The sequence below is a fragment of the Chiloscyllium plagiosum genome, unplaced genomic scaffold, assembly GCF_037043375.1.
Source record: "Chiloscyllium plagiosum isolate Xiang-an unplaced genomic scaffold, Cpla_swu_hap1 HiC_scaffold_5, whole genome shotgun sequence".
NCBI lineage: Eukaryota > Metazoa > Chordata > Chondrichthyes > Orectolobiformes > Hemiscylliidae > Chiloscyllium > Chiloscyllium plagiosum.
This window is the reverse complement of record NW_028270143.1, coordinates 34,168,924-34,195,098: the sequence shown is the minus strand read 5'-3', so window position 1 is coordinate 34,195,098 and position 26,175 is coordinate 34,168,924. Positions and strand designations below refer to the sequence as shown.

Here is a 26,175-nt window from a genome sequence, read left to right as displayed (position 1 = left end):
TAGTTGCAGGCTCCCAATTCATCACATGTGGGCAAATACATTGTGAACATTAACTTTTAGATCCTATGGATGAATGGTGGGGAACTCCCTGACATGGAAGACTTGCCTCAGTTTAAAAGATCCCATTAGATCCAATTTTCAGAGTGGGGAAGCGAGGGTAGATAAGAGTAGGGCCCACCAATTTTGGAAGAACACCATAGGCAATCATGGAGAGGGTGAGCACTGAATCTGGCTAGTTAAAGAGCTCAAGTTAAATAGCTTGTTTTTGTCCCAGCTGTTTTAGAAGCTGTTAGGTCCTCTAGCCCTCACTCCTCAGACACCATCACCCTGTCATGCCAACCACCACAACCTCTCTATGGCAATTCATGTCTTTCACCACCACATACCCTCAATGCACCATGACTATTACCCTATGCCCCCTCATACTCCATCCCAAATCATTTCCGTAACGACTCATCCAGAATTCATCTTGAGCAAACCTCTGCAGCTGGAGCAAGAGTAAACACCAAACAGTCTAACATAGCTTTCAAACACACATAAGGGTGGCTCAGCAGTTAGCATTGCTGCCTCACAGCGCCAGGGACCCAGGTTTGAATCCCGCCTCGGTCACCCGTCTGTGTGGAGTTTGCACATTATTGCCATGTCTGTGCAGATTTCCTCCCACAATCCAAAGATGTGCAGGTCAGGTGAATTGGCAATGCGAAATTGCCCATGGTGTTAGGTGTGTTAGTCAGGGGTAAATATAGGGTTGGGGAATGGGTTTGGATGGGTTTCTGTTTGGAGGGTCAGTGTGGACTTGTTAGGCTGAAGGGCCTGTTTCCATACTGTAGGGAATCTAAAATAATATCCATTTGTGAAACCTATTCAAAGGGAGGCAACGTCCCATTTTCACTTAATTTTTTCTGTCAAGTGAGATTCACTTTTCGGAATGCCTTTTCTCATGCAATCCTCTGCTATTTACCTCATTAATAATGCAACTGGGTTCCTGATTGACTTTCTGGTGAAATCACATGGCTGGAGAGGCCAGACCTTCAAGTGTACCCTCGGTATCCTCTGATTTATAGGTCAGGAATTTCTGCTATTTAGTTTCTCAGGGAATGGTGGAGAATTGGAAATGGCAAAGAAATAATACATAATTGCACTTTAATGAGATGCAAATGCATGAAATTAAGTTTGTCATCACTCATTGGCCAGATCCTGAAGTCTCCATTTACGGTTTGAGGGAAAAATTGTAAAATTTTCTCTCATGTTTGCGTGCTGGTTATTTTCATTGACTCCATATTTTTCTCACCTTTCTCACCATTATTCCTGTCACAACAGGAAGGGGTACTTTCTAGACAAAGCATTTAACCTTTTCAAATATCTTTTAAAAACAAACAAACTTCTAATCAGGGCCTCATTGAAGACCACTAATCCTTTAATAGCTTCTTTAAAGTATCAATCAAAATGTGAACGCAGAACACAAAACTAATATAACAGTATATTTTCAACCTTAACCAAGCATTCATGATGTTGTAATGATAGCCTTGGGAGATTTCAACAAGAAATCAATCAAACTGCACAACCAGACCAATGTTTTTAATCCATCTTATAGCAGAGCACTTGCCAATCAAATAATTGGTGTATTTGTTTTTTTCTCTGACAGCTTAAGCCTATTTCTAATTTAAAAGTTTCAAATGCAGGAGATTCAAAAAATTTCAGATCAGAACACTTAAACAGATTTCATCCACCCTTTAAGCATGCTTAAATCTACTTCATCCATTCATGGTTCCAACTTTTGAGATCTATGACCGACTAAAATGGGATCTGTTTGACTCAGCACTAACATAAAATGGCTCTGCTGATTTTGGGTTTCCCTCCTATGTAGTGTCTACCCAGTTCCTTTCCAATGTTGACAAAGCATGGATCTGTTGGAAATGGAGGAGTAATTCCATTATACTGTCTTGCTGATTATTTTTGTCAGTCTGTGGAATCATCTTGACTCTGTGCAAATTGTTCTCAGAGAGATTACAGAGCACAACACTGAACCAGCACTGGAAATAGTGATAATCAAATTATTAACACAAATGTCTACAGCTTACTGCATTTAGAAATGCAAGCTCTGATTAGTAATAGCATGGCTTTGTGCATGAAAAATCCTATCTCCAAAACTTGATTGAGTTTTTTGAAGATGTGACCAAGAAGATGGATGAAGGCAGAACAGTAGACATTGTCTACATGGACTTTAACAAAGCCTTTGACAAGGTTCTGCATGGTAGACTGGTTAGTGGGGGTAGATCACATGGAATCCAGGGAGAGCTAGGCAATTGGATACAAAATTGGCTTCACTGTAGGAAACAGAGGGTGGTGATAGAGTGTTGTTGATCAGACTGGAGGCATATGATCAGCAGTGTGCTGCAAGGATTGGTGCTAGGTCTACTATTGTTTGTAATTTATATAAATGATTTGGATGAGAATGTAGAAGGCATAGTTAGTAAGTTTGCAGATGACACCAAAATTGGTGATAGAGTGGACAGTGAAGGAGGTGTACAACAGGATTTTGATCAACTGGGCCAGTGGGCCAAGAAATGGCAGATGGAGTTTAATTTAAACAAATGCAAGGTATTGTAGTTTGGTCAGACAAACCAGGGTAGTACTCAGACAGTTAATGGCCGAGCCCTGGGGAGTGTAATCAAACAGAGGGACCTATGAGTGCAAGTACACAGTTCCTTGGAAGTGGTGTTACAGGTAAACAGGGTGCTGAAGGCGGCATTTGGCACGCCTACCTTCATTGGTCAGAGCACTGAGTGCAGTGCAGGTTTTCTGTCTAGGTATTATGTCCTTAAAATGCTGTGCAGTCTAAGAACTGAAGCTACAATACAAATAGCATGTTTAAAAACCTTATTTAACATGTACAAATACATCTTTGACAGTGCGGAGGGCATAGAGGTTTGAATGAAATAATCTTTTGTAGTTACTCTGTTTAGCAAATTACATTAAGGAGCTCCCTTTCTTCTTACTTCTGTGTGCAGCATGTGAGCTTCTATACAGGTTACTGTCTCGTATTAACTTAAAAGGAATTGAAGATCCACCTCCTTCTTCCAGTTCTCAGGTGTTCTTCATTGGTTTGAGCATTGAGTACAGGAATTGGCACATTATGTTATGCCAATACATTGGCAAGGCCACATTTGGAGTACTGCATACAACTCTAGTCGCCCAGCTATACTGATAATTTACAAGGACATTACTGGGACTGAAGGGTTTGAGTAATAAGGACAGGCTGGATCGGCTTGAATTTCTTTCCCTGTAGTGTAGAAGCTGAGAGGTGTACTTATTGAGGTTATAAAATCATGAGGTGCTTAGATAATGTGAATAGCCAAGGTCTTTTCCCTGGGGTACAGGAGTCCAAATGTAGAGGGCATAGGTTAAAGTGAGAGGGGAAAGATTTAAAAGGACCTGAGGAGCAACTTTTTCTCACAGATGGTGGTGCATATGTGGAACAAACTGCCATAAGAATTGGTAAAGATAAATGCAATTACAGCACTTAAAAGACATTTGGACATGGATAGAAAAGGTGTAGAGGGATATGGGCAAAATGCAGGCAAATTGGACCAGTCCAGCTCAGTAAACATGGTCAGCATGGCCGAGTTGGCCGTAAGGTCTGTTTCTGTACTGTATGACTCTACGACTACTCCATGACAGAAGTTCTGGCTTCAAGTCCTACTCCAGGAGATGAACACAAAATCAAGGTTGACGCTTTAGTGCTGTATTGAGGAAATATTGAAGGAATCCTGCAATGTTGGCAGTACCCGCTTTCAGAGCAGGTTCCTAGCTGCCTATTCTAGTTGATGTAAAAAATTGCTTGGTACTATTATGAAGTAGTGCCAAGGAGTTCTTCCTAATGTCCTTGTCAATATTAATCCCTCAATCAATAACACAAAAATAAATGAATTGGTCATAATCATATTGTGGATTGTGAGACTTTAGAGTCATAGAATCATGGAGATGTACAGCATGGAAACAGACCCTTCAGTCCAACCCGTCCATGCCGACCAGATATCCCAACCCAATCTAGTCCCACTTGTCACCACCTGGCCCATAGCCCTCCAAACCCTTCCTATTCATATACTCATCCAAATGCCTCATAAATGTTGCAATTGTATCAGCTTCCACCACTTCCTCTGGCAGCTCATTCCATACACGTACCACCCTCTGCGTGAAAAAGTTGCCCCTTAGGTCCCTTTTATATCTTTCCCCTCTCACCCTAAACCTATGCCTTCTAGTTCTGGACTCCCCGACCCCAGGGAAAAGACTATGTCTATTTACCCTATCCATGCCCCTCATAATTTTGTAAACCTCTATAAGTTCACCCCTCAGTCTCCAACGCTCCAGGGAAAACAGCCCCAGCCTGTTCAGCCTCTCCCTATAGCTCAAATCCTCCAATTTTGGCAACATCCTTGTAAATCTTTTCTGAACCCTTTCAAGTTTCACAAAATCTTGTTGATAGGAAGGAGACCAGAACTGCACGCAATATTCCAACAGTGGCCTAACCAATGCCCTGTACAGCTGCAACATGACCTCCCAACTCCTGTACTCAATACCCTGACCAATAAAGGAAAGCATACCAAATGCCTTCTTCACTATCCTATCTACCTACGACTCCACTTTCAAGGAGCTATGAATCTGCACTCCAAGGTCTCTTTGTTCAGCAACACTCCCTAGGACCTTACCATTAAGTGTATAATGTGGACAAAATTGGCTGTCACATTTCCTGCATTATATCAGTGGCCAACATTCTATCTAACCTTTACAGCCTTGCCAACATGCAGCTCCTGGGAGTTTCCATGTATTGCTGATGAATTGGTCTGCTTCTGGAAGCCACTATCACACAAGGGCTTGGAGATCTGTGCAGCAGACAAAAAATTAAAGGGATGTTGATTGTGACTACACTTCAAAAGTACTTCAAACAGCTGTAAAACATTTAAGATGACCCATGGTCACAAAAAGTGCCAAAGTTACAGTTCACTTCGGGCATCAAAAACACTTGGGCTGGCCCTGCAGACAAGAGCATACTAGACTTGATCAATGTTGGCAACTTACACAGTCATTGGGCAACCTAGTTTATATATATAATACTAACCTTTCACTTTTTAAATACACAATTGTTCTTGTATTTATTCTTGATCCTAGCAGCCCATGTTGCAGTGGGAGCCACTCCTTCATTGAACCACTCCTTCATTGAGATTTCATGTTTTTCCTTCCTGTCGTATTTCAAGGAATGCCCATGTGGGACGGTCTTGCCCAAGTTGAAATATTTGCTTCTCACTCGCAATCAATTTTAATGAATCGTTTTAATGAATGCGTAAAAGCTGCATAAACTGAAATAAGTATATGTATAAATGTCAACCTTCTGTGGAATGCATTTTAAGTGACAGCCAAAATAAGATGTATTCTACACATTGCAGCAAGTAAAAATTGAGGATGTGTTGACATGTCTTCGCATTCACAAGTTCTTCACAGTGACTTCCTGATTTCCATGATGGTTTTTCTTACTAGGAGCAACAGGAAAGTTATCATATTCAGTGAATTTGGTGCTTCTTCACAAGAATTGAGCTCTTGAGATACAGTACAGCTGAGTATGCCTGAGGGTCTTTAGAATGGGCTGGCTTTGGGCCTCTGCCTGCATTGCCTTCAGTTGAGCCTGCTTCTGGTTGCTGCATGGATCAGTCCTGTATGAACTCCAGTTCCCCATAGAAGTCATTGGAGGGAGTTGGTGGCAGGGAGGAGTTCAGATTGGTAGGGTTATTTGGCACTGAAGGAGACAGAAATATAAGCTGTCAGCTTTGGCCTGTCATTGCTGTTGATATTTAAGCCACTTACACTAAATTAGCTTTGGCAGAGATGTTTGTGAAATCCCTTTTTAACCATGATAACCAGCTATCCCCTCTAAGTAAAAGGTACCTATGCACCAGAGAGTCTGTGTGACAGCAGTCCAAACCGTCAGGAGAAATGCTAAGATTAGGAATGAGCTACTTCTCATTCCAAGGTTGACTGCATACTTTCCATGTTATGTAACAGGATCCTCTGCTCAACGATTGTGCAGTGCTCTATTTTTCTCATCATGTGAAGAAAAGCCCCACAATTTCAACAATTTCTCATTTTGGAAAGAATCTGTATCCTTGCCAATTGTGACCAGCTGCCTCCATCTCTAACTGCTTTACTTTAACCTTATTGTCTCTGGATCACCCAGTTTTGTTCAAAATATGGTCGCTTAAATCAACCAGTCTGTGAACAACGTGCAGCCCTCCAATCCCTCTGCTCCAATCCCACCCTCACCCATCAAGCCAGCAGATAAAGGGGGCGCAGTGGTAGTCTGGCGCACTGACCTCTACACCGCTGAAGCCAAACGCCAACTCGAGGACACCTCTTCCTCCCGCCCCCTCGACCATGACCCCACCTCCCCATCACCAAATCATCATCTCCCAGACCGTACAGAACCTCATCACCTCAGGAGATCTCCCACCCACAGCTTCCAACCTCATAGTCTGGGAACCCCATACTGCCTGGTTCTACCTCCTTCCCAAGATCCACAAGCCTGACCACCCTGGCTGGCCCATTGTCTCAGCAGGCTCCTGCCCCACTGAACTCACCTCTACCTACCTCAACACTCTCCTATCCCCCCAGTCCAAGAACTCCCCACATATGTTCGAGACACCACCCACACCCTCCACCTCCTCCAAGACTTCCATTTCCCTAGCCCCTAATGCCTCATCTTCACCATGGATATCCAATCCCTCTACACCTCCATCCGCCATGACCAGGGCCTCCAAGCCCTCCACTATTTCCTTTCCCGACGTCCCCAACAGTACCCTTCCACCGACACTCTCATTCGTTTGGCCGAACTGGTCTTCACCCTTAACAATTTCTCCTTCGAATCCTCCCATTTCCTCCAGACCAAAGGGGTAGCCATGGGCACACGTATGGGCCCCAGCTATGCCTGTCTCTTTGTTGGCTATGTAAAACAGTCAATCTTCCGTAATTACACCGGCACCACTCCCCACATCTTCCTCCGCTACATTGATGACTGCATTGGTGCCACCTCGTGCTCCTGTGGGGAGATTGAGCAATTCATCAAGACATTCCACCCTGACCTTAAATTTACCTGGACCATCTCTGACACCTCCTTCCCCTTCCTGGACATCTCCACCTCCATTAATGATGACCGACTTGACACTGACATTTTTTACAAACCCACCGACTCCCACAGCTACCTGGATTACACCTCTTCCCATGCTACCTCTTGCAAAAATGCCATCCCGTATTCCCAATTCCTCCACCTCAGCCGTATCTGCTCCCAGGAGGACCAGTTCCACCACAGAACACACCAGATGGCCTCCTTCTTTAGAGACTGCAATTTCCCTTCTCACATGGTTAAAGATGCCCTCCAACGCATCTCATCCACATCCCGCACCTCCGCCCTTAGACCCCACCCCTTCAACCGTAACAAGGACAGAACGCCCCTGGTGCTCACCTTCCACCCTACCAATCTTCGCATAAACCAAATCATCCGCCGACATTTCCGCCACCTCCAAAAAGACCCCACCACCAAGGATATATTTCCCTCCTCACCCCTTTCCGCCTTCCGCAAAGACCGTTCCCTCCGTGACTACTTGGTCAGGTCCATGCCCCCCTACAACCCACTCTCCCATCCTGGCACCTTCCCCTGCCACCGCAGGAACTGTAAAACCTGCGTCCACACCTCCTCCCTCACCTCCATCCAAGGCCCTAAAGGAGCCTTCCACATCCATCAAAGTTTTACCTGCACATCCACTAACATCATTTATTGTATCCGTTGCTCCCGATGCGGTCTCCTCTACGTTGGACGCCTCCTAGCAGAGCACTTTAGGGAACATCTCCGGGACACCCGCACCAATCAACCACACTGCCCTGTGGCCCAACATTTCATCTCCCCCTCCCACTCTGCCGAGGACATGGAGGTCCTGAGCCTCCTTTACCGCTGCTCCCTCACCACCAGACGCCTGGAGGAAGAACGCCTCATCTTCCGCCTCGGAACACTTCAACCCCAGGGCATCAATATGGACTTCAACAGTTTCCTCATTTCCCCTTCCCCCACCTCACCCTAGTTCCAAATTTCCAGCTCAGCACTGTCCCCATGACTTGTCCGGACCTGTCCTACCTGCCTATCTTCTTTTCCACCTATCCACTCCACCCTCCCCCCGCCCCAGACCTATCACCTTCATCCCCTCCCCCACTCACCTATTGTACTCTATGCTACTTTCTCCCCACCCCCACCCTCCTCTAGCTTATCTCTCCACGCTTCAGGCTCTCTGCCTTTATTCCTGATGAAGGACTTTTGCCCGAAACGTCGATTTTACTGCACCTCGGATGCTGCCTGAACTGCTGTGCTCTTCCAGCACCACTAATCCAGAATGTGGATATGTGCTTACCTGTGTGAAATTGAATTATGAGATACTAGGAAGGGCGTTAATACATCGTTTTCAGAGGTCTTTGGGGCATTTTCATCTGTCATGTTTGCAATCACAGAACAGACTAAAATCCTCTCCGAAATTATTGGACAGTTGCCTTTGCAAACAGCTGCTGATGTATACTGTTCTGTCAGCACTCATGTAAGCAAGTAGGAGAGAGTGTAAAGGAACATTTAATGTGAGACATGCTCCAAATTGCTGCCATGCTCCTTCTCTCGAATATTCTGCTTTGTCCACCATGTCCTGGGTTTAAATTTGAATGTGGTGTTTAAAAATGTGTTGCTGGAAAAGCGCAGCAGATCAGGCAGCATCCAAGGAACAGGAGAATCGACATTTCGGGCATAAGCCCTTCTTCTTCCTGAAACATCGATTCTCCTGTTCCTTTGTTGCTGCCTGACCTGCTGCGCTTTTCCAGCAACACATTTTTAAGCTCTGATTTCCAGCATCTGCAGTCCTCACTTTCTCCTATTTAAATTTGAATGGACCACTCTTTGAAAGAAATCAAATGACCACCAGTTTCTGTGTTATTCCCCTCTTGTGGACGCCCACAATGTATTATGTGCTGCCTCCTACTTTAACTGTGGAACATGTCTTGATTGTTTAATATTAGCTAAATGATGTATTTTGATTTCCACCACCCTGTCGTGATTGTAAACATGGGAATGTACAATGCGTAGGTGCTGGCCATAGAAGGTGTTAGTGAATTGCCTTGCATTTTGAAGGAGATCTCACAGAACATGGAAATAATAGAAAGTGCTTGGAAAAGTGGAGAAAAAAAAAGGTTAAGTTGACAGAGAGCTTAAATATGAGATGGCATTACGCCCAATATAGTTGCTGAACTTCTTTCCAGTACAGAAATCTCAATTCTGGACAGTACTCACAACATTTGAAACAAACACAGAGAACTATGGAGGAACTCAGCAGCATTTGTGGAGAGGGAAACAGAGTTAATATTTCAATTCTGGGTACAACCCTTCTTTGGAACATAGCACTTATCTTATCTGTCAATTCTTAATTTGTGATCTTTTTTCTATGTTCACCATATGGTTATGTCAGGGAAATGGAAGTTCCTTTGCTATTTTATAGTAATATTTCAATACTGTTGGGTCTGAAAAGGGGAGCCTTGCTCCTTCCAGCAGTGCTGCCAGATATCAGAAGTAATTCCCACAGGAAAATTCCATGTTTTGGCACCCAACCTTTGTCAAATCTAAATCAAATTCCAAAGCAAATTATTACGACCCACAAGTGCAAAGCAGATAATATCAAATTTGTGTGTTCAAAAATGTCATGAAATGTTTAAGCTTAAGTTTTAATACTGTGGATTTTGTAATAGAAACTATTTTAAAATAACAGCAAACATGTTTGAGACTGAAATTTGTAGTTGGTCATAGCTTTACCAGATCTTTGTTTTGTTTTACCTTCTCTGCGTTGGCCTCAACTCTTCTCCGCTGATTAAAACATAACAAACAGAAATGTCCCCTCTCCCATCAGGCGTCACAGGAGGAAATTTGTTCTTAGTGGAACAGGGCACTGAACAAGATTCCTGTGTCTAAATGCTATTCATGTGGTGGGTGGGCGACCACAACAAACAGCTCTTGCTCTGCATTTCAGGTAGACTTCCCACCTCATTCTTCTGTCACCAGTGGGTGGCTTTTTGCTCTGAATACATTGAAAATTGCATTTCATTACAATGCAGCATGCGTCTATTGCCAGCATAGAAAAATCACCACACAATGAAATAAATGGATCGATATATTATACCAGTCTAAGCCTTAGACATTTTAGAGCCCAGTATGTTATATTTCTGATGAAATATTAATACATTATTAAATTGTAAGAACTGCTTAATAACTCACTGAATGTAGTAGTGAACCTGAACAAGAATTATATCAGCTAGAGATTCCATTCATTGTGGCGAGCCCTTGTAACACATTAACAACATCTGTCAATATAAGTAACATAATATATCACAACATGCGGCTCTTAATGTCAACTTCACTTTTCTATCCAACCAGTTGATACTAATCAAATGTTGACATTACCAGGAAATACAACTTTGCTAATTGTTGGACTATGCATCTGACATTTTACAGCTAACAGCTGTGCATTTTAGTCCCATGCACATGCTCTGTATTCCAAATAATCTAAGATACCCAACATGAAACAAATACAAGACAATCAGTTTCTTATAGCAAGTGAGGCACTGAGCAGACAATGGGAATAAGATTTGGCTGATTCTCACAATGCTCTGAATGACAAACGCTAGGGCAAGAAAATTGTGAAAATTGAGTAATATATTGAGTGAGGCCCTTCTCAACAGTATGAGTAAAATATTGCACTTTCCAATCAAGTCCTGGATATTGAAACAAGACTCCTGCTGGTGAGCAGCAAGAGGCCTATTAATGTGGATTATCACTCATTATCACCCTCATTCCTACCTAATCTCTTCTCATTAATATGCAGGATCATATTCTGCCACCGCCCCCTCCCCCCGCCCCCTGCTCGCCACATAAATAGAAACTGGAGGCCAGGAATTCTTGACATGAAAGGCTGACCATGTATCTGGTGACTATAGCTCAGTGCTTGGTCCTCTGGACCTTCGTTTTCAACACCTAGCACCAATATCTCAGGCATGCCCCACGGCCAGTGGCCACACACAACCCACATCCATGGACATTGGTGTAAAACATGTGCCAGCCTCGTCACATCATCATGGCACATCTCTGATCCATTTAAAGTACATTTTGCACTTTAGATTACTTACAGTGTGGAAACAGGTCCTTCAGCCAAACAAGTCCACACCGACCCGCCGAAGCGCAACCCACCCCTACATTTACCCCTTCACCTAACACTACGGGCAATTTAGCATGGCCAATTCACCTGACCTGCACATCTTTGGACTGTGGGAGGAAACTGGAGCACCCGGAGGAAACCTACGCAGACACAGGGAGAATGTTCAAACTCCACACAGTCAGTTGCCTGAGGCGGGAATTGAACCTGGCTCCCTGGCGCTGTGAGGCAGCAGTGCTAACCACTGTGCCACCGTGCTGCCCTTGCCACTGTGCCGCCCTTTAATGTTGCACTTTGGGGTGTACCAACACTTTACATTGGCATGCTGCTGCGAGGACCCTTAGCATGCAGGGTGAAGCAGATCAAGAAACATCCCAAGGCTGCTTGCTCACTCTCTTAGCGCCCACTCACTTTATACCTTCCTGGATATTCAAATCATCTCTGCTTTGGCTTGCTGTGCCTTTTTGTGCTTTGCCCATCAGCCAGAAGTTAAAGACACACAGTATTTCTGTCTTGCCATGATGTTCAGTGCAGACAGAAAACATGACACTATCCTACGTCAATATCACACCTACAACACGCTCTCGCAGCCTAAGCAGCAAAAACACTTAGAGACATTGAATTTTCACAGTGACTACCTTGAGACTAAAACATGATCTGCAGCACTTTTCAAATTTGCTTCACCATCTTCCATCCTCACCTGTTATTTTCCCACATCAACTAGGAGACCATGTCTCAAATTCTAATGTGGATAGCCCTCAGACAATTTTAGGGGGCTGCAATGAGTCAGGGAGTTTGTGTACAGCCATTAAAAGTTTCATCCAATATCAATCCAAAGGTATGGACATGGTCAGTCAACTGCACAGGGCACTCGCAATTTGCGTGATTGGCCGGTCTGGCTTTGTCCTGCTTTCGCAGACAGAATACACCGGTTCAATTTAGCACATTACTGGGTAGATTTCAGTGTTGTGACTGTTTTAGAACAGCTTGGCTAAAAGCATAACTAGTTTGGAGCACAAGTCTTCTATTTTATTGCCAGAATGTTGTCAGGGACAATTGTGTGAGGACAGTAGGTCCCTGGCATAATGTAACCATAATGTCACAGAGCTGCATATCACTGAGTATAAATATCATAAAGTTAGAACACACTAGATGAAACTCTCTGGAAGACATACAGAGGGGACTAGGACATGATTACATGAAGGAAATTGATTAGTCCTTACTTAACTATAAAGCCAAAGCCTGATGTTTTTCTGATTGTCATGTAAAGCAGTATTTAGCATTAAGCATTAATGTATAATAAACAGGGTTTCTTTGAAGTCTAAGCCTGAAGATAGTCCTTGACATAGCCTTCTGTTCGATCAGTCAGTTAGAACGCAAACACATATTGTAGTATTGCATCATGTAATAAAATAATATTTGCTGACTTTGCAATATCCTTGCCTTCAGCCATTTCATCATTGCATCACATGGAGTGAACCAAATTGGCTGAAGTCTGGCATCTGTGATGGTGGAGACCTCAGGCAGAAGCTGAGAGGGGTTCTCCTATATATTTATAAAGGTAGGGGTTTGATTACATCTAACAACTCATTCAGCACTGTTCATTTGATTCCAGATTGTTGTCTGATCAGCATCTGCAGCTAGGTTACTGCATGACTTCCTGGTGTACATAAAGCAGAACTCCTTGTAAAATATTACCTCATTTGGAGAATAGTTGAGGAGAATATGCAGTCTAACGCAGGTAGTGTTGTATTTCTGCTGGGCAATGACACCACCTGTGGTTTGGGTTTCATTGCAAATTGACCACATGAAGTATCATAATAGTAGCAGCTTCCCTGTGAAAATGTAACATTTAATGCAGCCACAAGAACATTAAACAATATAATGACTATCTCATATGTCCCTTGCACTTCTTATGGTCATTTTGGACCTATGGACTTCCAACATTGAGGTGTCTTGCATGGTTCAGTATTGTTTCTATGCACCCACAATAATGCAACCCACCAACAAGCATTTGTGATGATGCCAATTCCCTCCCTCTGTTCACTTATACCTCAATCAGCAGTCCAAAGTGCCCTTCTGTGCATCATCTCCTTCAGATCACTGGAAGAAGACCCAAAGGTCAACCTTCAATGCTGCTGTATTCAGAAGGTGACAATACAGAGGAGAACACACCTGAACATGGCTCATTTTGACTCATGATTCTTGTTGTGTCCCATTTGTTGACCAATTGTGCTCACCTTTGTCTCCATTCATTCCAAAGTCTATTCTTCCATGTTCAGGCATTGCACTTTCACAGTACTGCCTTGAGACTAAAATATGACGCATTTTACATTTCGAACTCACTACAACATCATCTGCCCTCCCCTGATATCTTTCCCCTATCACACTTGGCACACTCAATGTAGCTCTTCCTCTGTCCTCTAGTACTCTTGAACACCCTTCTGTTACCTTTGATCCTAAAACCATTGTGTATTTGCTCCCCTTCAAATGTACACATGATACTGTGCCCATGCCCACACTGAGCCTGAATCTCCCCATTACCTACCCACTTCCTTTCTCTGTGTCTGTGATCATCCAGCATGAGGCCATCTAATCTCTGATAATTATCCTGGTACTGCCAATGTGACTTTCTATGCTGCTTTATGTCCTTAGTTCAACCCAGGAAACCACTGTAGACAGAAACCAACATGCTCTTTACAGCCATCGCACTCTTACCATTTCCATCTGGACATCTCCTCCATCCCTCATTCGCAAGACACCAACTCCAAAGATGCACCATCTTTTCCTTCCTCACATGCCCCTGAACTCTTACCTTCCGTCTTTCCCTGCCATAGCCTCCCACTCTTCCTCAGTGAGTCTCCCTTCCTCATGCCTCGTATTGCCTGCACCAGATATGAAGCACCATTGAACAATACTTTAGCAGGAGGGTGGATACAGTGATGAGTCACTCCAGCTCCATCATGTTGATGCTCTCATCTGCTGCATTGTACTGTTATGCAGTTGGCCATATGAAGATATGCATTGCTCACACACAGACATCTAATTGGCTAAAGGAAATTAACTCATACAACATCACCTTTCAATGAGCAAGCATGACATGCCAAAGTTTGCAAAAGGTTTTCCTGATGCTTGATTGCTCAGAAAGCTCAGATGGCCTTCAATCATCCTTACATATTATGATGTGGTTTAAACCTGGCACTGGGAATTGATTTGTGGCCTCCTGTGGGATGAAGTTTTTGGCCTGCCTTGATTTCTGTTCCCAGGAGCAGGACAAAATTCCTCCCAATGTATGAAAACTTTCTGTGGTCTACATCATGCTAAATAGGAAAATGTTTTGTGTTTTGGTTGGTAGCTGCAGTCATAGCAACACACATCCTGTTTTTATTGTTGTTAACAAATGACTTCACCACAATTATAATGGTGTAGATATTTAAAATCATTTACTGTATTGTTGCATCGTTTGATTTACTTTTAAATGCACAGTGACTATAAGATAAAGAAAGATTCCATAGAAAACTCTACAAATATATGAAAGGAAAACTGATGCCAATTTGGAAATGGAGATCATAGGATAGTAAGAAATAGTAGTAAAAATAGGCCATTTGTCCCATTCAGCCTGCTGTTTCATTCAATAAGAACTGAAGGTGTTGGAGGTGATTTCCTTGAATTCCAGGAGCAGCAATTACTGTTTTATATGCTGTTGCATTGTTTTGGAACTTTGTATAAAAAAGTCAAAACAACAGCAGTTTTAAAAGGGAGAAGAACAGACAAAGCAAGCACATGGTGAGGACAGTGCAGGAGAGAGAGAGAGAGAGAGAGAGAGGGAGAGGACCTGCATAGTTACTGCCTTTGATGTTTGATGGAATGAGCTGCCAGAGGATGTGGTGGAGGCTGGTACAATTACAACATTTAAGAGGCATTTGGATTGGTATATGAATAGGAAGGGTTTGGAGGGATATGGGCAGGGTGAAGGCAGATGAGACTAGATTGGGTTGGGATATCTGGTCGGCATGGACGGGTTGGACTGAAGGGTCTGTTTCCATGCTGTACCTCTCTATGACTCTATTACTCTATCTGATTATGGACGTCACTCTACTTTCCAACCTGTGCATGCCCCCTTCCCCGTCCATATCTCTTGGGACTTTGGTAAATCTAAAATCTGTCTACATAACCTTGACAATATTCAGTGATCTAGCTTCAACTGCTGTCTGTATAAGAGAATTGAACAATCAATGGGGTGGCATAGTGGGTCAGTGATTAGCACTACTGCCTCACTGTGCCAGGGACCTGGGTTCAATTCTAACCTCAGGTTTGCATGTTCTCCCCGTGTCTGTGTGGGTTTCCTCTGGGTGGCTCTGGTTTCCTCCCACAGTCCAAAGAAGTGCAGGTTAGGTGAATTGGCCATGCTAAATTGCCATTAGTGTTCAGGGATATGTAGATTAGGTGCATTAGTTAGAGGTCAAAATAGGGTAGGGGAATGGGTCTGGGTGGGTTACTCTTCGGAGGGTCGGTGTGGACTTGTTGGGCCGAAGGGCCTGTTTCCACACTGTAGGGATTCTGATTCTGAATCTTGTTTCTGTCACTCTCTTGTGTTGAATAGGGATTCTGGATTTGTATTCTTCTAATTTCCTAGGGTCTCTCCAGATTCTTTGGAAATTTTAGAGGGTGAGAATCTTCACTATTACTGGAGCCACTTCCGTTAAGACCCTAGGCCATCAGTTTCAGGGGACTTATAAGCCTTTAGTCCCATTTGTTTTCCTGGTAGTTTTGTCCAGTGTTCAAAATTGTTTAACTCCCTTTGTCATGATTCCCTACAACCCTTAGAAATTTATTTTCTACAGTGAAGACAGTTATAAAATACTTGTACAGGATCTTTCCTATCTCTTCTTTTCCCATTACTAATTCCCCAAACACCACCTTTAAGATACCAATGATCCCTTCAGCTACATTTTCCCCTTATTTATGTATTTGTAGAAGTTTTTAAACTCTTTAAAATTTCTTTCAGGGTTGCTTTCATTCCTCAATTTCCCACTTTTTATTTTCATTTGTCATCCTTTGCATGTTTTGAAAGTTTCCTTTCTTCTGAGCTAGCAGCAATCGTTTCAGCCTTGTATGTCTTTTCTTTCAATTTGATAGCATCCTTAACTTTTTAGTTATCTGAGGATGACACTTTTTGTGCAGTCATGACTTCTCAATGGAATTTATTTTCGCTGAGTTATGAATTATCTCCTTCAATGTCTGCCTCTATTTCATTACTGTTTACTCTTTAACATGTTCTTCCCAGTCAACTGTCTTCTTATACATAAAGTTGCTTTTACTTAAGTCTAAGACTCCCCTTTCAATCTAAGAATAATCCACTTAAAATTGAATTGTCATATTATGATCATGGTTGAAGGGAACAGTATCAACCCCCCCCCCCCTAACTATACTATCCTAAATGAGGAAAAGCGTTTGATGATTTGGTCAAAAAAATTGGTCACAAAGATGATTTTACAGCTTAAGATCTGATAGATTTAGGCATTTAATTGAATGAAATTAGTTTTATTGTCACATGTAGTGACATGAGTGCAGTGAAACGTTTACGAGTCACCATTTAGATTCTTGAATACAAACACCTGGGAAAAAAGTTAGGAAAATAAAGAAATAAAAAGTCCAGCACTACAGAATTTTAAAGGTATGATATCATAGAAATAAATTAGACAAATAACAAAATAAAAAGTTCAGAATGACAATGCTTCCACAACAAAGAAAATAATTTAAGAAACAAGAATAAAAAGACAGTACAATCCAAGTCGGCACTCCCTGAGCATCTGGCACTGGGAGGGGAGGGGGCTGCACAGGGGTGTTGTCAAATGTTCCATACCAATATCTGTTGATGAGGGTTGCCCATGATTGTGTTTTGAAGTACTATTTGGTGCTGAACAAAATGAATACTCCTGTTGCCAGTGGCAAACTGACGTCACCAGCTACCCTCTGACTTCCATATCCTGACCAAATATATCCAACAACACTGCAAGAGGCTAGAGAAGAAATTGTGGGAGCTCTGGCTGATATTTTTGCATCATCATTAGCCATGGTGAGGTCCCGGAAGACCGGAGGGTAGTGAATGTTGTGCCATTATTCAAGAATGGCTGCAAAGAAAAGCCTGGGAACTATAGCGGTGACACAGTGGTTAGCACTGCTGCCTCACAGCGCCAGAGACCCGGGTTCAATTCCCGCCTCAGGCGACTAACTGTGTGGAGTCTGCACGTTCTCCCCGTGTCTGCGTGGGTTTCCTCCGGGTGCTCCGGTTTCCTCCCACAGTCCAAAGATGTGCAGGTCAGGTGAATTGGCCATGCTAAATTGCCCGTAGTGTTAGGTAAGGGGTAAATGAAGGGGTAAACGTAAGGGTTGCGCTTCGGCGGGTCGGTGTGGACTTGTTGGGCCGAAGGGCCTGTTTCCACACTGTAAGTTATCTAATCTAATCTATAGACCAGCAAGCTTAACATCTGTGGTGGGTAAATTACTTGAGAAGATTCTGAGGGATAAGATATACATGTGTTTGTAAAGACAGAGTTTAATTAGGAGTAGTCAGCATGGCTTTGTGAGTGAGAGATCATGCCTCACAACTTTGTTAGAGTTCTTTATCAAGTGACCAGTAAGGTTAGCAATATGGATTTCAGTAAGGTCTTTGATAAGGTTTCTTATAGTAGGCTGCTATGGAAGGTTAGATTGTATGGAATCCAGGGTGAGCTGGATATACAATTGGTTTGATGATAGAAACTAGAGAGTAGCAGTGGAAGGATGCTTGTCAGGCTGGAGACCTGTGACTAGTGGAGTGCCTCAGGGTCGATACTGGGCCATTATTGTTTTTTATCTATATTAATGATTAGTAAATTTGCTGATGACACCAAAATATGCTTATCATGCACAGTGAGGAAGATTACTAGCAATTGCAATAGGACCTTGATCAGCTGGGGAATTTAGCTGAAAAATGGCAAATGAAGTTTAATATGGATAAGTGTAAGGTCTTGCATTTTGGAAAGTTAAATCAAGGTAGGAGTTTAGTGGAACAGAGGGAATTCAGGTTCACAGTTCTCTGAAAATGGAGTCACAGGTAGACAGGACAATGAAGAAGGCTTTTGGCACACTGGTCTACATCAGTCAGGACTTTGAGTATAGGTGTTGGGAAGTTATGTTGCAGTTATACAGGACGTTGGCAAGGCCGCAGTTGGAGTTTTGTGTTCAGTTTTGGTCACCTTGTTATAGGAAGGATGATATTAGACTGGAAAGAATACAGAAGAATTTTATAAGGGTGTTGCTTGGACTCAATGGTCTGAGTTATAGGGAGAGGTTGGACCAGCTAGGACCTTTATCTTTAGAGCATAGGAGACTCAGGAGTGACTTTTATGAGGTGTATAAGATTATGAGAGGAATGGATGGGGTGAATGCACTCAGTCTTTTCCCCATAGTTAGGAAATCGAGGACTAGAGGGCATCAGTTTAAGGTTCGAGGGAAAAGAATAAAAGGGAACCTGAGGGGATAGGAAAGGATTAGAAGGACATGGGCCAAGTGCAGGGAAATGGGGTTAGCCTGAATGGCCATTTTGGTCGGCATGGACCAGTTTGGGCCAAAGGGTCTGTCTCCATGCTGTAGGACTCTATAACCCTATGACTCTATTTCTCAATATCCTGCTTGTTTGGTGCATTGGTAATGTAGGAAGCTGAATATTAGTGAAGTGAGTTGCACCGGTAATAAACTGGTTAACAAGCGATTAACCCCACATTTTCCTGATCCAGTGCCTGCAGTGAAGGCACACTTCTTTGGTTGTGTGTAGCCTTTTGCAGTTGTAACAACATATCTGGTCATTCACATTCACTTCTTACAATTGACACGACAACTTCTCTATACAGGTCTAAAGTAACCACGTGGAGTTGTTTTTGAGGGCATTGAATATTCACATTCTGGCTTCAGTAGTTTTTTTGTTAGCTTTTGGAAGATAATTTGGGTATGGTATAACTGTGATGATGCTGCTCCTTTGAAAAGGTTAGGTTGTCCTTGGCTTTTTTTCAGAGAAGTTGTATAAGTAGTGATTCCAAAAAGTTTGGTTTGGATGGGATTTAGGGCTAAGTTGATTATAGCTAACAGATATTTTCGAGTTAAAAAAAAAGCACTTGTACAATGAAAGAGGAGTGTCCAGTTTCCCAGCTCAGCTTTACTCTGGTTTGGTTTGGTTTTAGCAGTCTGGCTGGTCACAGAAAGCAGTCAGTTCAGTTTGAGGATGCTGGTCCAGGTAACAGTTACATGGTAGAAGGTATTCCATGCTGAATCTCTCTCTCTCTCTCCTGTAAGACACTGCGTTTGATTTTACCTTTTCGAGTCAAGGAGTGTTTATGGGGATTGCAAATATTTGCAATAGCATCATTAAGTTGGGATAATCTGTTGGGTTTTTGGGTAGGTTAATTTATTTGGTATTCTGTTTTCTTTTGTTTGTGTTTCATTCCGTAATCTTGTAAATAAATTCTGTTTTGTTTAAAATTAAGTGGTTTGACCAGCTGCATCTCTCCTGGAATATCCCCGTTACACATGCTTAAAATAACTAGCAAAGTTAGGGTCTGGGCTACTTTCTTGAAATGTTTTGAGGGGGTCCATAACAGTGACTTTATTCTTTGAACTGAAATACATTTCATGCCCTCACTAAGAGTCTTTCTCCAGTCAATGATTGCGGTGCACAAATTTGTCCTGGATTTGCTTAATTTACTTATGCTCCCTTTGGCAATTTTTGTTGGTCTTCGGTCTTTTCATTTCACCAAGAATAGTGTGGAGATGTTTGCACTGATGTTTCCATCACTTTGTGAAACAGCTGCATTTTTCACTCACGAATTCAGGGCCATTGTCACACATCACAATGTATGGAATGCCACAATGACTGAAGTGTGTTTTCAGACATTCTACAATCACACTGGTAGTTATTGTCATTTGCTGTTCTAACTCCCAGTTGTCAAAATGGTAGTCAACAGGATAGTTGGCTCCAGTGAGATTGAAGAGGTTAATGCCAAATTTCGTTCATGGTCTGACTGAGATGCTGTGCCACAAGTGTCATTTTAGCCTGTTTAGTTTGGTATTTATTACAAGCATGCTACTGGCTGACATGGTTCACAATCTTCTTGCCAATATTTAAACAGTACTCTTGATTTCCTCACATTAGACGCAATCCGTCATGGTTTGCATTGATGAATTTCAGCAGCTCTTTTCTCATTTCCTTAGGGATAGTGACTCTATTTCCTTTGGGCTGTCACTTTGTGAAAAATGCTATCTTGCCAATTACTTCATCTCTATGTGCTCCATACTTTCTTAAAGTAGCAGTGCTTGAGATAGTACCTTGTCAGGTTGTTCCTTATTGTCTAGTTTTTTTTTAAAAGAAATCACACGTCCTTCAGATTAAATATCTCTGATAATTTCTAGAGCATGTCAGGCAGTTGCTTCTCATTGCATTTTTCATTTCTATACTTTACATCCTCAACTTTCTTCATAAAGAATGCTATTCTTAACAACATGCCAGCAATGTACATCTCTATCCCACATTTGTTTTTCATGCTCATGTGATATCTCTGCAAATAAAGTGATATTATTTCTGGATGCTTTTGCTGAGATAGGGGAAGCAGTTTGAGGAAAATGCTTTGAAGAGGTTTGTGGTCAGACTTAATTGTCACTGCTCCTCTCAAACATTATTTAAAATGCTCACAAACAAACACAATAATTTGTCCTTCTTGCTCAATTTGAACATAGATAGTTTAATTTGCATTAATACCACAGATGCAAATACATCTGCTTGTCCTTATGTATATCTGGTAGCTTCAAGTCCTGTCTTACCAGCATCAGTCTATAAGGTAACTTCGTCATTGACACTGTAATATATCAGCACTGGCATTGTCATCACTGGCTGCTTGGTTCTAGTGAAAAGCTGCTTCTTGCTATGCATCCCAAAATGACTTCACATCTATAGCAGTAACCCTTGGTTGACATTCATCGTGATGACAGATTATATAGAACATTGCTAAACAGTTCACAAATGCAACAAATCATTACTATGCTTTCACATCTGTTGGTCACTGTACCTCTGCGACAGCTTGTCAGCAGTAGACTGGCAGGAGGCTGGAAGAACACAGCAAGGAAGGCAGCATCAGGAGGTGTAGAAGTCGATGTTTTGGGTGTAACTCTTCTTTAGGACTGCGAGTTGGTGTGAGGGGAGCTGCAGATGCAGGGGGCGGCGGGGGCAGGGTGGTGAGATGGCGATAAGTGAAGACAGGCAGAGGGTACGACCTAGTTGGTCAATGGGAGGAATGAGTCCGGTTGTTGGCAGGGAGCAGTGCAAGGGAGGGGGCGGGGCTGGGAAGGGAGTCGGGGGATGGGGAGGAAGGCTATTATAATTGGAAGACTCAATGTTCAGTCCTCTGGGCTGGAGGTTGCCCAGGCAGAAGCATCCAGGCAAATTTCTTTTGCTTATCAGTTCATAAGCTATGTATTTGATTTCAAGCATCTTCAATTGTATTTTTCTTTTGTTCAGCTTCAGGTTAATTTAGCCAGTTCTTTCTCTCAATTTTACCAGATTCTGACTGTGGTCTCTGATAGATCCTTCCATTGTGTCTCCTCATCTCAAGACTAGCAGATCTTCCTCATTACTTCCACTCTGGGCAGATTGGCTATCTCATGCTGTGTGCAGGTAATCTTCTGGAGCAGTGGAAATGCCAAGCCGCATGTGCAACAACTGTATCTTCTGAAGGCTGTCCAGATTGTTGTTAGAAAGCTGCTGCTTTCAGCCAGATTCACTTGCCATTATGAACTTCATACTGAGGTTAGTAAAGAACTTGGGTTGACAAGTTGTGGTAAAATTGAGTCAAATTTTGCGAAGGGAAAGTGCGATTTCTTCAAAGCTTTTCATTGAGATCTTTTGGATCTATGCATATTATCAGTTTTCCCTTTCTTTTTACTGCCACTAAACTGCTGAACCAACCTATAGGAGCTGCCACTTCTTGCTTGCTCTCTTCTTTTCCAGTTCATCTGTTTTCTCCTTCAGGCTGGAACTAAGGGCAGATGAAATTCTTCTGGGTAGATGCTGCACTGCTTTCACACTCCCATTCACTTCAAGATGGCATTCATCAAGAAGACATTCAAGACCTTTAATCTTCTAGGATCTTGTTCTGCCGTCAATGCCTTAGTGACCTGCAAAACACCACAAACCTCTTCTTGCAAATTATAGTTATTAGTCCAAGTTTTAGACTTGCCTTAGCTGAGAAGAGATGATTTTGTGACTATTTGGAACTCCAAATATACATTTTTCCCTCTGCATTGGGCTCTCAGATTATTTTGTCCTTTTAGCATGAGCATTGTTTTATCATTTAGCCTCATCCTTACTTTTCAGGGCTGCATTTTTTGGTCGCTTTGTTGATCCACTTTGCAAACTTTCATGGTGTTGCACAAAATACCAGTGTCTGCCAGACTCTTCATATTAACTTGATGCTTTACTTCTATACACACAAAACATTTATCACCTTTAGTCCAAAGAGTGCCAAACTGCTGTGTGCTGGGAAGTAATTAATCAGAATCATTAGTTTCTTCATAGCCAAACACTAACAAGCAAAGTAATTCAGATCCTTGCAGCTAGGCCACAGCTTTCCACAGGCTGGAAATGACTTATTTTCTTTTTCTTTTGTGATGCCCTCCACAATATTTACATGCTGTCCTTTGGCCTTGGTCAACCCCTGTTTTTTTTTTGTAAATATTTATTTCATTTTTCCAATCTGTTGTTAACATTTGACAGTGTGTCTCTCAGCATAATATAAAGACTCATCTGTTTTCCCATTAATATACTTTGCTGATGATTGATCACCTCAGACCATATTGATAGACTTTGTAAGGAAATGTTTCTCTCCTCGTGGTTGATGTGCTCTCTCAGGAGAATTCCTTTTCCTGAGATACCATACCTCAGACCATCTAGTCTTCCTCTCCCCTTGAACTCTAATTCTTAACATATATTGTTCATAAGTAACATTAAAAAAGGGTTTAGATTGTGTTTTTAAATCCTGCAAAATTTCTCCTGTCTGGCTTATCTGCTCCTCAGTGAGATCTAGTTTGCAATAGAGCTTATATATTCTTTCCTTAGGACTGATAGCAGTCATGCAACTCTTATATACCTAAGTTGTTTAAAAAAAACTATTGCTATTCCAATGAGAGTGGAAAAAAAATCCAATTCTGTCTCATATCTCCTTTCATTTCCACAGCAGCAGCAAGTTGAAAGTGCATAACTATTTTGACTCTTTCAGAAATTAAAAGTTGCAGACTTTTTTTTATAACTTCTTTTTTTTTCAGTAATTGGATTAAGTACAGCTATGAAAATCCACACATTTTCCGTTGATAAAAGTGGTTTGTTTAATAGTTGCTACAGACAGCACACAAAGGCACATATCACAGGGATAGTGATCACATGACTACAGCAAGCCAGGTAGAATCACATAGCTCCAAAGTGAGGGATAAATAGATAGTTAAGAGGAAGTTGATTCCACATGGGTTTGGTTAATATTCTCAAAGATATTTTCTGAGATAAGTAAAGCAAGCAAAAATAAAAGAAAACTATGAGAGCATCCTTTGTACTTTATAACAAAAGAAAGTGGGGAAAACGGGATGAGAAATTGAGAGAAGAAAGAAGAAGAAAAAAATGAAATAAAAATCAAATGAAAGAGAGGATGAGTGATGTGGAAGGGAGTTTCTAAATTCACTTAATTATTGTCAGAACCTTTGCTCGCCATTTGAGCAGAGTTCTCTCCTCTGGTGCACTGAAGAAAGACTCACACTTATAAAAGCATCTTTTATGAATGAAAAGTGTTCCAAAAGTGCTTTACAAACTATTAAGCAGTGAAGCACTGTTGGCTATGTTGCAATGCAGTTAATATTGTTTAATAGCAAGTCTGAACGGTGGGCTCTAGGTAAATGCAGTATCCCCTGATGACAAACAAATTGTTTAGATCTGGTGTGCACTGCCTGGAAGTGTAATGAGGGCAGAGTGAATTGAGGCATTCATGAGGGCATTGGATGGAGTTTAAATAAAAACAATGTGCAAGGATAAGGGGAAAAGGCAGGCGAGTGACACAAAGTCATTATGCATGTTGGGGAGCCAGCAAAGACTCAAATGGCCAAATGGCCTCCTCCTGTGTTGTCATATTTCTGTGATACTGTGACAATCCATTCTCGATGTTGTGTTCAAGTCCTGGCATAGTTGTAGAATGAGATGGGAGCAAAGAAAGGTGCCAATGTAAACTGCAGGCAGGGAGGAGTGCCAGTCTGAACTGTGGATGAAGGAATAATGTTATTATAATAACAGATGGTGAGGATACATAGGAAGGCATCATGAAGTGGGTAAAGAGAAAAGAGTGGTAGTGTAATTTCCTACAGTTGGGAAAAGAGACCCAAACTGAATTGAGGGATGTGAGGAATAGAATGGAGTGAAAAGAAAGAGAAAGTTCATGCAAATTGAAGTGGGAGTGGAAGAAAGGAGTGTATTTCACATGTTGGAGTATCAAATTGATAATACAATTACTTCCCAGTTTTGTGGCACCAGAAGGTCTCGGCAGAAATCCAAGTTTCAAATTCCATGTCATTTGATGTTGATAACCATAACTTGTCACTTGAAACAGGTTATTTACGTTGAATTAGGTAGTTCTATAAACAGAAAGACCTTCTGGTTTAAGCAATGTAAATGCTTTGGAAGGAGGTACAACTATAATTGTCTTTGATATCTTGTGCCAGTGTCATGCACACAGCTAGAAAGGAATTAATCATTTTCATTTCTGGTGGTTTACAGGATTTTATTCAATTCTTGGCATTATAGTGAATAGCTGTGAGGTGCTGTACACGTACAAGTCTTCCTTTACTATAAGAGAAAGCAGCTGAAAATGTGTTGCTGGAAAAGCGCAGCAGGTCAGGCAGCATCCAGAGAACAGGAGAATCGACGTTTCGGGCATAAGCCCTTCTTCAGGAAGGGCACAAGAGAAAGCAGAGCACTACTACACAGTGAACAAAAATTCAGACATTAGTTTTGTGAGTTATTTTCATGCAGTGCAAAACGTATGGGTGGTCATGGAGATCACAGTCAATTTTCTCTGATTTAGGAGTGCATTGGGGCGGTTAAAGATGTAAATAAGCAGCGGGAGTAGAATTGTGTTCTCCAATTGTATAATGTTCTATGCCACTCATGTTCACTAAATATGACAGGCAATGAGAAGGGAGGCTGTTAATCATTACCAAGTTTAATTACAGCACTCACAATTGGAAATAAAGAAGCTATAACTTTTGAACAAAGACAATAGCAGTTGTGTAAACATATTTCCGAGAAGGCCAATTTACCCAGAGTGCACAAAAGGAATGGCAATTCAAAACACGCGTAATTAGGGATGTAGCCTGCTCATTGGTATCAATGACAGAAAATAGAGGACAGCACAGTCACTACTTCACAATATTTGTAGCTGGTTGGTGATACTGCCTCTAAGATCAGGTGCATGAAATTACACTGGGTCTCTGTACTGACATCCCGCCACCACGTGGATTGAACTGCTCTCGCCTGGTTCCATTCTTATCTATTCAAATCATGAACAGAGTCTCACTTGCAATGGCTTCTTTCCTCCCCTCTTTATTCTTACCTCGGATAACTTCCAAAAACCTATCTTTGTCCCCTCCTACTTCCTGACTTTGTGCTGACCTTTAGTCATATCACTTGAAAACAGAGAGTTGGCTTGCTATATACGTTAATGAACCTTAGCCTTAACCACACTATTGCATCGCTTGACTCCTGTCTTTAAGTTGACTGATTTTTTAATCTGACATTCAGTTCTGGATGAGCTGAAATTTCCTGCAATTTAATATG

General features: G+C 42.0%; 1 long non-coding RNA gene across 1 annotated transcript in view; it reads right to left on the bottom strand.

The window, feature by feature from the left end:
- The window catches only part of LOC148149906 (uncharacterized), a 39,081-nt gene that overhangs the window by 1,350 nt on the left and 11,556 nt on the right, over positions 1-26,175 (bottom strand). Inside the window, exon 2 of the long non-coding RNA XR_015757095.1 lies at positions 5,120-5,791. This is a non-coding gene — a long non-coding RNA (uncharacterized LOC148149906). The remainder of the gene's footprint in view (positions 1-5,119; positions 5,792-26,175) is intronic.